This window comes from Fukomys damarensis, unplaced genomic scaffold (assembly GCF_012274545.1).
Source record: "Fukomys damarensis isolate Sample0158 unplaced genomic scaffold, DMR_v1.0_HiC HiC_scaffold_23, whole genome shotgun sequence".
Taxonomy (NCBI): domain Eukaryota; kingdom Metazoa; phylum Chordata; class Mammalia; order Rodentia; family Bathyergidae; genus Fukomys; species Fukomys damarensis.
Genome location: NW_022900935.1, coordinates 40,689,902 through 40,698,168, shown reverse-complemented (window position 1 = coordinate 40,698,168; position 8,267 = coordinate 40,689,902).

Genomic DNA, 8,267 nt, shown 5'->3' with positions numbered 1-8,267 from the left:
GGCTGTAAGACTTGAATAGGCTAAAGTGACTCCATGCTAATAGACCAGACTGTGCTTCTTCATATGCTAATTGCTACCTTGGTTAACAGCCTGCCCAGGGGCAAATGGTTTGACAAAAGGTGACCCTAGAACATTTCCTGCATAAGATAAGCAATGCGTTTGCAGTCTTGTTCTGTGAATTCCCTGACTCTTTGTTTAGAAAAACCTTATAAAAAGTACCTCAGCCCCTGAGCAGTTGCCTCTCTGAGCCACCTGGCTCCGGGAGTGCCGTCTGGCCAGACTAATAAAGGTCTTTTACCATCTAGCCTGGTGTGTTCCTTCCTGGGTTTCTCGGTTCTCTGTCGTGTTCCCGGAGCCTCGCTGGGTGTTAGGGCCCAGCATCGTGGAGGCCTTTTGGCTGTTCACGCTCCGTGGAGTGGAAGTGAGACTTTAGGTCTTACAAGGCCTAACTAAAAAACTACTGCTGCTACTGCTGCAACTGGACACACATCCAATTTCCCAAAAGCTATGCTAGACACACAGCAAAGGTGGAAGAATGATTTTTGTTTTGTTTTTTCTTTTCCCATGGACAATTTGAAAAGTGCTGATTTACACTAAGTTAGAAGGGGCTGATGAGAACAACCAAACTGCTGTATTCTGAATTCATACTATACCCTAGCCACTCAGGGACCCTAAGTGCTTTGGTAGCGTTTTATGACAAATTATTGTTCTCCTATTGCACTTCCCATAATTCACCCACACCCTGCGCCCTGCTTGCTGGCTTCCAAAGGCCTTCCCTCCTCCAGCTATCAGGATTCCTCCTGCAGGTTTCTTCCCATTATCCCAGGAATCATCTCCCTGCCGCCTTCACAACACAAACACATCTGAAAACTGCTCTTCCCTCAGATCTTAGGTCAAACATCACTTTTTCAGAGAAGGATCCCCTGAGGCTCTAGTTCAAGTTCCTCATTCCTTTCCCTGAGAGCATTTATCTCAGTTTGTAATTCATTGGTATGACTTTCTGATGAATATCTATAGTCTTCTCTACATGCTGAATTCCCTTAGAAAAAACCGTGTTTCCTCCTCAGCAAACACCAGGTGTCAAGCACACACATCTATGCAATAAGCGAGTCAAGGACAACCAGCCTGCTTTGCTCATTTTTTATATTCTCCACACATTTTTTGGCACAAAGAAGCCTATTGTGACCAGGCATGGTGGTGCAGGCTTGTGATCCCAACACTTGGGAGGCTGAGGCAGGACAACTGGCAAGAGTTTCAGACCAGCCTTAGCCACAGAGCAAGACCCTGGCTCCAAAACAAAAAAGGCCTACCTCAAATAAGGAGCATGTATGTGAATGTGTGTATCTCCCATTCATCTTTAAAAGTTTGCTAAAAAAAGATTTTTAGCCCTTTTTTATGAAGATACAAATAACTGTTACTCATAAAAACCTGACTCTAACCAGGGTCCTATTTTCAAGCTCCATCTTCTTTAAAAGAGTTAATCAGAAGCCATCACTGATTTATTCAAGCAAAGTGTTCCCTATTTATCTGGCATTTAAGAGATAGGCAAACAGGAAGCCAGGCGTGGTGGGTCAGGCCTGTAATCTCAGCACTTGGAGGCTGAGAAAGTTTGACGCCAGCCTGAGCTACATAAGGAGTTAAGGGCCAGCCTGACCTAAAAAATGAGACCCCATCTCAAAAAAAGGGGGCAAACAGCAGCAGGTAAACTAGACAGCTTCCTGAACTTTGTACATACACACTGAGTAATGTAAGCACAATATAAAACTTTGAAAGCATTTGTATAATAGTTTTGTCTTCAAAGCTTCTTAAAATACAAAAGGACCACCTAAATTTGCTACAAAGAGAATTAATCCTCATCCAGAAATTCTTTCACATTAAACTTTACTTTCATTTGTTTCCTCTCTAAATAAAAGGTCTCTATTTACCTGATATGGAAACCTGCATAAGAGCTCTTCTGATATGAGATTCCCAGTCAGTAGTGACTCATCATTCCAAACCCCACTGCCCTTTCCTCAAAGTAAAAAGTCTGTGTGAGTTTGTAAACTGAGGGACCCACAGAGGATAAACGACAATACAAGAGTTACACTTTTTCATGTTTTCTAACACATGAGCACGTGAAAAAATGAACACAGAGCAACAGTGTGAGAAAAATGAAACAGTATTAGATATACCTGACCCCATCCCCAATTAATACATTTGATTGCCTTTGGCACTCCACATGGCATTTCTTGGTTGCTAACAGCATCGCTCACTGGCCCAATCCTGCATTGCTTCCTTTTGTCCTAAACTCCATTCCATTCAAAATCCGGCTCCTGCTTTCCTAACATCCTGCATTTATCAAAACAACCCTGTCAAGTTGAGTGCCATTAACCGATAATGAGAGGAGACAACAGATGCAGTCAGGAGCAAAGCACCCCATATTCCACAGGCCTCAGCACGCAGCCAAGTGAGCTGACATCTGACTTTATCCTAACAGTTATAATTAAATCGAAAGCCTAGTTAAACTAACATTAAAGCTATGCCGAGGAACAGCACACAAGGGAAATGTGAAGTCTAACCTTGGCACCAGCTGAACAAGGCCCAGGTTATTCCAGACCCCTAACTTCAAATTACCGCCCTTCATCTACTCCCTCCACCATTGTCCCTCACAGCAAGAGTCCTGGCCTTGTCTTCTCACCATGTGGCTTTGAGCCACTACCAAGACCACCAAAGGAAAGAAAACTGCGTTTCTCTGTGACAATAACATTCACCCAGTAAAGGCTGCCAAAACTGTAACTGGCAAGTTGAAACAATCAGCATTCTTTCCAATGGGATTACCTAATACATCCAACCCAGCAATGTAGCCCACCCAAGTGTCTATTGTCAAAAGATTACCCAAGTCAAGCAAACAGTGCAGGAACAGAGAGGGTCCCTAGTAGTAGCAGATAGCTGTGCTAGCATGTGTACCACAGGGAGAATTTCCTGTGTACAGTATAGACTTACAATGCCCTGCACACTACCTCACTCCTTTCCAACTCACCAAATGTCACCAAAAAAACCTCTATAGCATCCTCAAAAGAAAAATTTTTAAATTTTCTTTTTGAGGTCCTTTGAGAATTTTTAACTTAAAGTATGGTATGTTCCAACAGAAAATCCAAACAATTCCAGTGAACGGGCTGATACCTCTCCCCAGCTTTCTCCTAGAACATCTGTATACACACATGTACATACACCTAAGAATACACATACTCATTCGTCTGAAGGTTCATCCTGTCAGTTTTTATTTCACAAAAATGAAATTCTAGGGGCCGGGGATTTAGCTCAATGGTTGCACAGCATGCCTCGCAAGGGCAAGGGCCCAAGTTCAATCCCCCATACAAAAAAAAAAGAAAGAAATCCTATTACTCATGCTATACAACAACTTGTTTCTTTCACTTTACCCCACAGTACAAACAACCCATTCCTACACAGAGCTATACAGAATTCTACAGTGTGGGAGTACCATAATTATCAAGAAATCAGAGTTCTGCCACATTTTTAATCGTACACTGTTACAACTCCTTGTGTGCATGTATGTATCTCTGTAGTGTAGGATCCACCAATTCAATGGATACTCACTGTCTTAGACTTCATAAAAATGCTTTCCAAAAAGCTGGGCCAGGGCCAGGGATTTGGCTCAGTGGTTCTGCCGCCTGCCTCACAAACAAGCACAAGGGCCCAAATTCAATCCCCAGTACCAAAAAATAAAGCTGGGCCAATTTCTCCTCTTAGCAGCAGCAGAACCTGTTCCCATACTTCTGTGCGTTGACTGTGCACCCTTCTGGACCTCCTACCTTTCTGGTCACTCTCTTTCTTTTGATGATTCTACCTGAATACAAACAGATCTAGACATGGCAAGGCTGCTCTCAGCATACTTTGGCATCTCTCTTGAGTGGGGACATTCACTCTCAATTGCTTCATGTTCGTGATTCCAAATTTTTATCTTTCCAGCAGAGCTTGCTTCTTAGCAACAGACTCACATTTGCAAATGCTCTGTGAGTTCCACCACAATCCTATTCCACAGACACTTTCAAATCATCCTAAACCAAATCAAATTGTTCTTCCCTAAATGTCCTGGTTCCCCAAACACAGTTCAGGATACTTCTGTTGCCCTAGTATAAGTATTAATAGCACACCAATTTTTTTTCTCTTTTTTTAATTCTGCGAAACAGGGTCTCGCTGCATAGCTGTGAACTCACTATGCTGCCCAGGCTGGCCTAGAAAACAAAGCAATCCTCCTGCCTCAGCCTCCCAAGAGGTGGGACTACAGGCATGTGCCACCACACCCAGCTTTCACTTCGTTTGTTACATTTTTGGTTTTGGATTTTTGAGATGAGATCTCACTACATGATTCAGGCTAGCTTTGATCTAACTGTGTAACCCTGGCTGGTGATCCTCCTGCCTCAGCCTCCCCAATGTTAGGATTATAGGTGTGTGGCACCATGCACAGCACTATTTCTTTTTAAAATGAAATTACTGGGCTGGGGATTTGGCTCAGTGGTTCTGGCGCCTGCCTCGCAAGCACAAGAACCCGAGTTCAATCCCCAGTACCAAAAAGAAACAAAATTTTTTTTATTATTTATATCCTAAAATGTATTTGAAACCAGAATTAGCATATTAAACATAAAATACTTCTTTAGCCTTTAAGCACTACTGAATGACTCATATCAGTTTCTTTTGCGAGTAGGTTCACAAGTCTAAATGCAAATTAAGGTCAGGCCTATACTAATATGGTTTTTAGAATAATCTACCTAATTACCTATCCATTCATTTATGTTATTGATTTTCATAGAATTAACATTTAAGAACGTATTCACATGTTTTTTGTAGGTAAAGAAACAAAATATAGCCAGGGATTTAGCTCAGTAGTTCTGCTGCCTCCTCATAAGTGTAAGGCCCCATATTCAATCCCCAGTACAAAAAAAAAAAAGAAATAAACAAAACATAAAATCGTTAACTAAGGTGGTAATAATTACATTCTCAGAAAAAGACTTACACAGAAAACCATGAACATGTGTGTTACAATAATTAGGCCGATATTATATGAATACTAGTAAAGAAGTGAATTATGTCCTTCATTGCCGGCATACTAATATTTACAATCATATTTAGCAATGTAAGTTGTGAATTAATTTATTTCTTTAAACAACAGGGTCTTGTTATGTAGTCCAGGCTGGCCTTGAAGTCACCATGTAGCCCAGTAGTCCTTCTGCCTCAACCTCTGGAGTACTGGGACTACAGGTGTGAATTCATTTCAATCTATATAAATTCAACTAAAATCTATATAATGGACTCTTGAAAAAGTTACTGATAACATCAGATTATAAGAATCAAGACAGGCTGGCCATTAATAAAACTCTAAAGAGCACCTTCTTCTAGAACATGTAAGTAGAAAGTTGGGCACTAATTAAAATACTTTGTCTTACACCTTTCAACACAGCCCCCAAATATATATTTAAGATCAATAAATTGCTGCTAAGTATTTCAAGTATCGTTTCATAGGATAAAAAAGTATCAACAACACTAAAATATGTTCTAGAAAAAAAAGCAGCAGAGGCACCAGAGTTAGGTTTAGAAGTGTCCAGCCATCTCATATAAAGGACCTGGAAAAACGCCTGAAAGCAGTGAGAGGGTGGCAGGGGAGAATAGGGAGAGGGAGGGGAGGGGAGGGAGGGGAGAGAATATTCTCCGGATAGCGTGTGCTTTTAAATATTTTTAAGGAATTTCTCAGCTTCACTTCAAAATTCATTAGGGAGTCTCAAGAGTGTATAGAACAAATTAAAAAGTTATAACAGCAAAATACTTCGAAAGGACAAAATGAAGTTAAGGGGAAAGGGTTCTCATTTGGGAAAGTGAAAAGTGTTAGAGAATAAACACACAGTGCTGTGGAGGGGCTCAAGATCCTGAAAAGACGTTTAGAATGACATCTTTCAACTGCCTAGAACTTACAACATGTGGTAAAAATCAGTGAGGAGACCCAGGCAAGTTTATCTGTTGGAAGTAAGCTTGAGAAAACTCCACGCTCCAACTGTAAAAATTATAAAAAGAATTCAATATACTAACCAAATAGCCATGTAAAAAAGTAGAATTCAAAAAAGAGCTTTGCCCTTATTATTACAGTATTATACCTGCAATAAACTAAATAATTCTTAAAATCACACGTATCTTTTTCCAGGAAAAACATACTTTTAAACATTTCAAAATTTAAATGAATGCTATTTGCCAATTTCAACAACAAACACAGAATTATTGATCTAACAATTTTCTGCCTAAAAACCAACTTCTCTGAATCTCAGAATATTCTAGTTCAAAGTATGTACTCAATCATGATATAATCATTGGCTAAGGCAAAAATCAAAAGCTACAGTTGCAAAACTGTTCAACATAAAACAACATAGGATGGTTTTTGTCTGTTCTTTTGGAGGACAGGGGTTTAGCAGTGAGTGAGGTTGTCATTAAGATAAATGCTGAACATCCAATTCCAGAGTCTTATTTTAACTGACCAGATAAAGCAAATATTTAGGCTTCAGGAAATAAAATTTAGTACAACAGAAGACTCAGACTAACTTCAAATGTTTACATCATCTGATTAGTTCTAACAATAAAATCTAAACACTAGTTACCCCCCTGCCAATCTTCAGAGCAAGCTAAACCTACAGTGAAAAATATAAAAGTCCTATCAGTTGCTTCTGGTATGTTTAAACAATTATAATGTAAAGCATGTTCATTCTCACAAGTGAAAGGAAATGACTGTCAAATGTTTCCTTTACAATCTCCCCAGAACAGGGCAGGTCTTTAATGTGAGATTTTCCTGACATTCCAATTGTAGTCACTGCTGAACAAACAGAGGCACAGTAAAAGCTGACCTGGTTCTATTATTTTTTTACTGAAGGCCTAGAAAAGATCAGACATGAATACTGTGCTATTTACATTTTTTGGAGCATTAATCATTATTTTATACTCAAGGATTTTAGAAAAATTCTATGGTATTGGCTTTTGTTTTTTAAGTGAAAATAACCACAGGATGTGACCACAGTTATGCTGGTTATTCTCTCAGGAAGGTCAGAAGAGCTTTAAAAACAGGAAGTCTGTGCTATAAGGCTGAGAAATGTTTAAGAGGCTAAGTAAGCTTCATAGCTATAGTTTGTAGTCAACTGTTACATAAGACTGCAGTTTAATCTTTCCAAGTATTTTTTCATCCATAGGGAAACGGCCAAAATGGTGCCCAAATATATTACAAGAAATCCTCACTCCCCTAAAATAAGACGTTATAAAAGCAGAATCATAAATTTGCAAGATACCTTTCAAAATTAATAGGAGCAGATTTGTAACTGGAGGAGCAACCCGTTCTTTATGAGAAAGCTGAAGAAAAACCATACAAACGGAGAGAAAGCCTCTCTTTCTAGCATTGGGGTTAAGAACTAATAAAGAATTGGACTTGCCATTATATACATGCTTTCTATTAACTGCCTCATTTTTAAAGATTACAATATTAATTGCTATGATCAAACATAAGACTAATAATATCCTGGAAGGTAAATTCGTGCTAAAAAATTAAACTGATGCAGATTAACTTTTAAAAATTTATCCTCCAAATTCAATTCCCGGCACACACAAAAAAGTTTTCCATTTTTTGGTTGGTTTTTTGTTGTTGTTGTTGTTTTGGTTTTTGGGGGCACCAGGGATCAAACTTGAGTCCTTGCGCTTGTCAGGCAGGCAGCAGAACGACTGAGCTAAATCCTCAGTCCAAAAATGTATTCTCAACAAAACGGTTGTTTTCTACTATTTTTGAGTCCTTCCCCCATCCTGGGGATTGAATACAGGACATCCTCACTGTACTACATCCCAGACCTTTTTCATTTTGCTAAATTGCCCAGGCTGGGCTTGAATATGCAATCCTTCTGCCTCACCTCCCAGTGGGCTGGATTTACAGGTGTGTGCCACTATACCACACACAGCTCAATTTCTGCTTCTAAGGAAACAAAATTTTTTGGGGGATACTGGGGAACTTGGGTCCTTGCACTTATGAAGCAGGCGGCAGCCCCACTGGGCGAAATCCCCAGCCCAGGAAACAAAATTTAATAATTTTAAAATTCTACTGATTGTTTTACCTGCTCATAACTTACCCAACATCAAAGATATTTTATTTCATGGCCAGGGATTTGGCTCAGTGGTTCTGCTGCCTGCCTTGCATCTGCAAGGGCCCAAGTTCGATCCCCCGTACCAAAAAAAAAAAAAAAAAAAAAAAA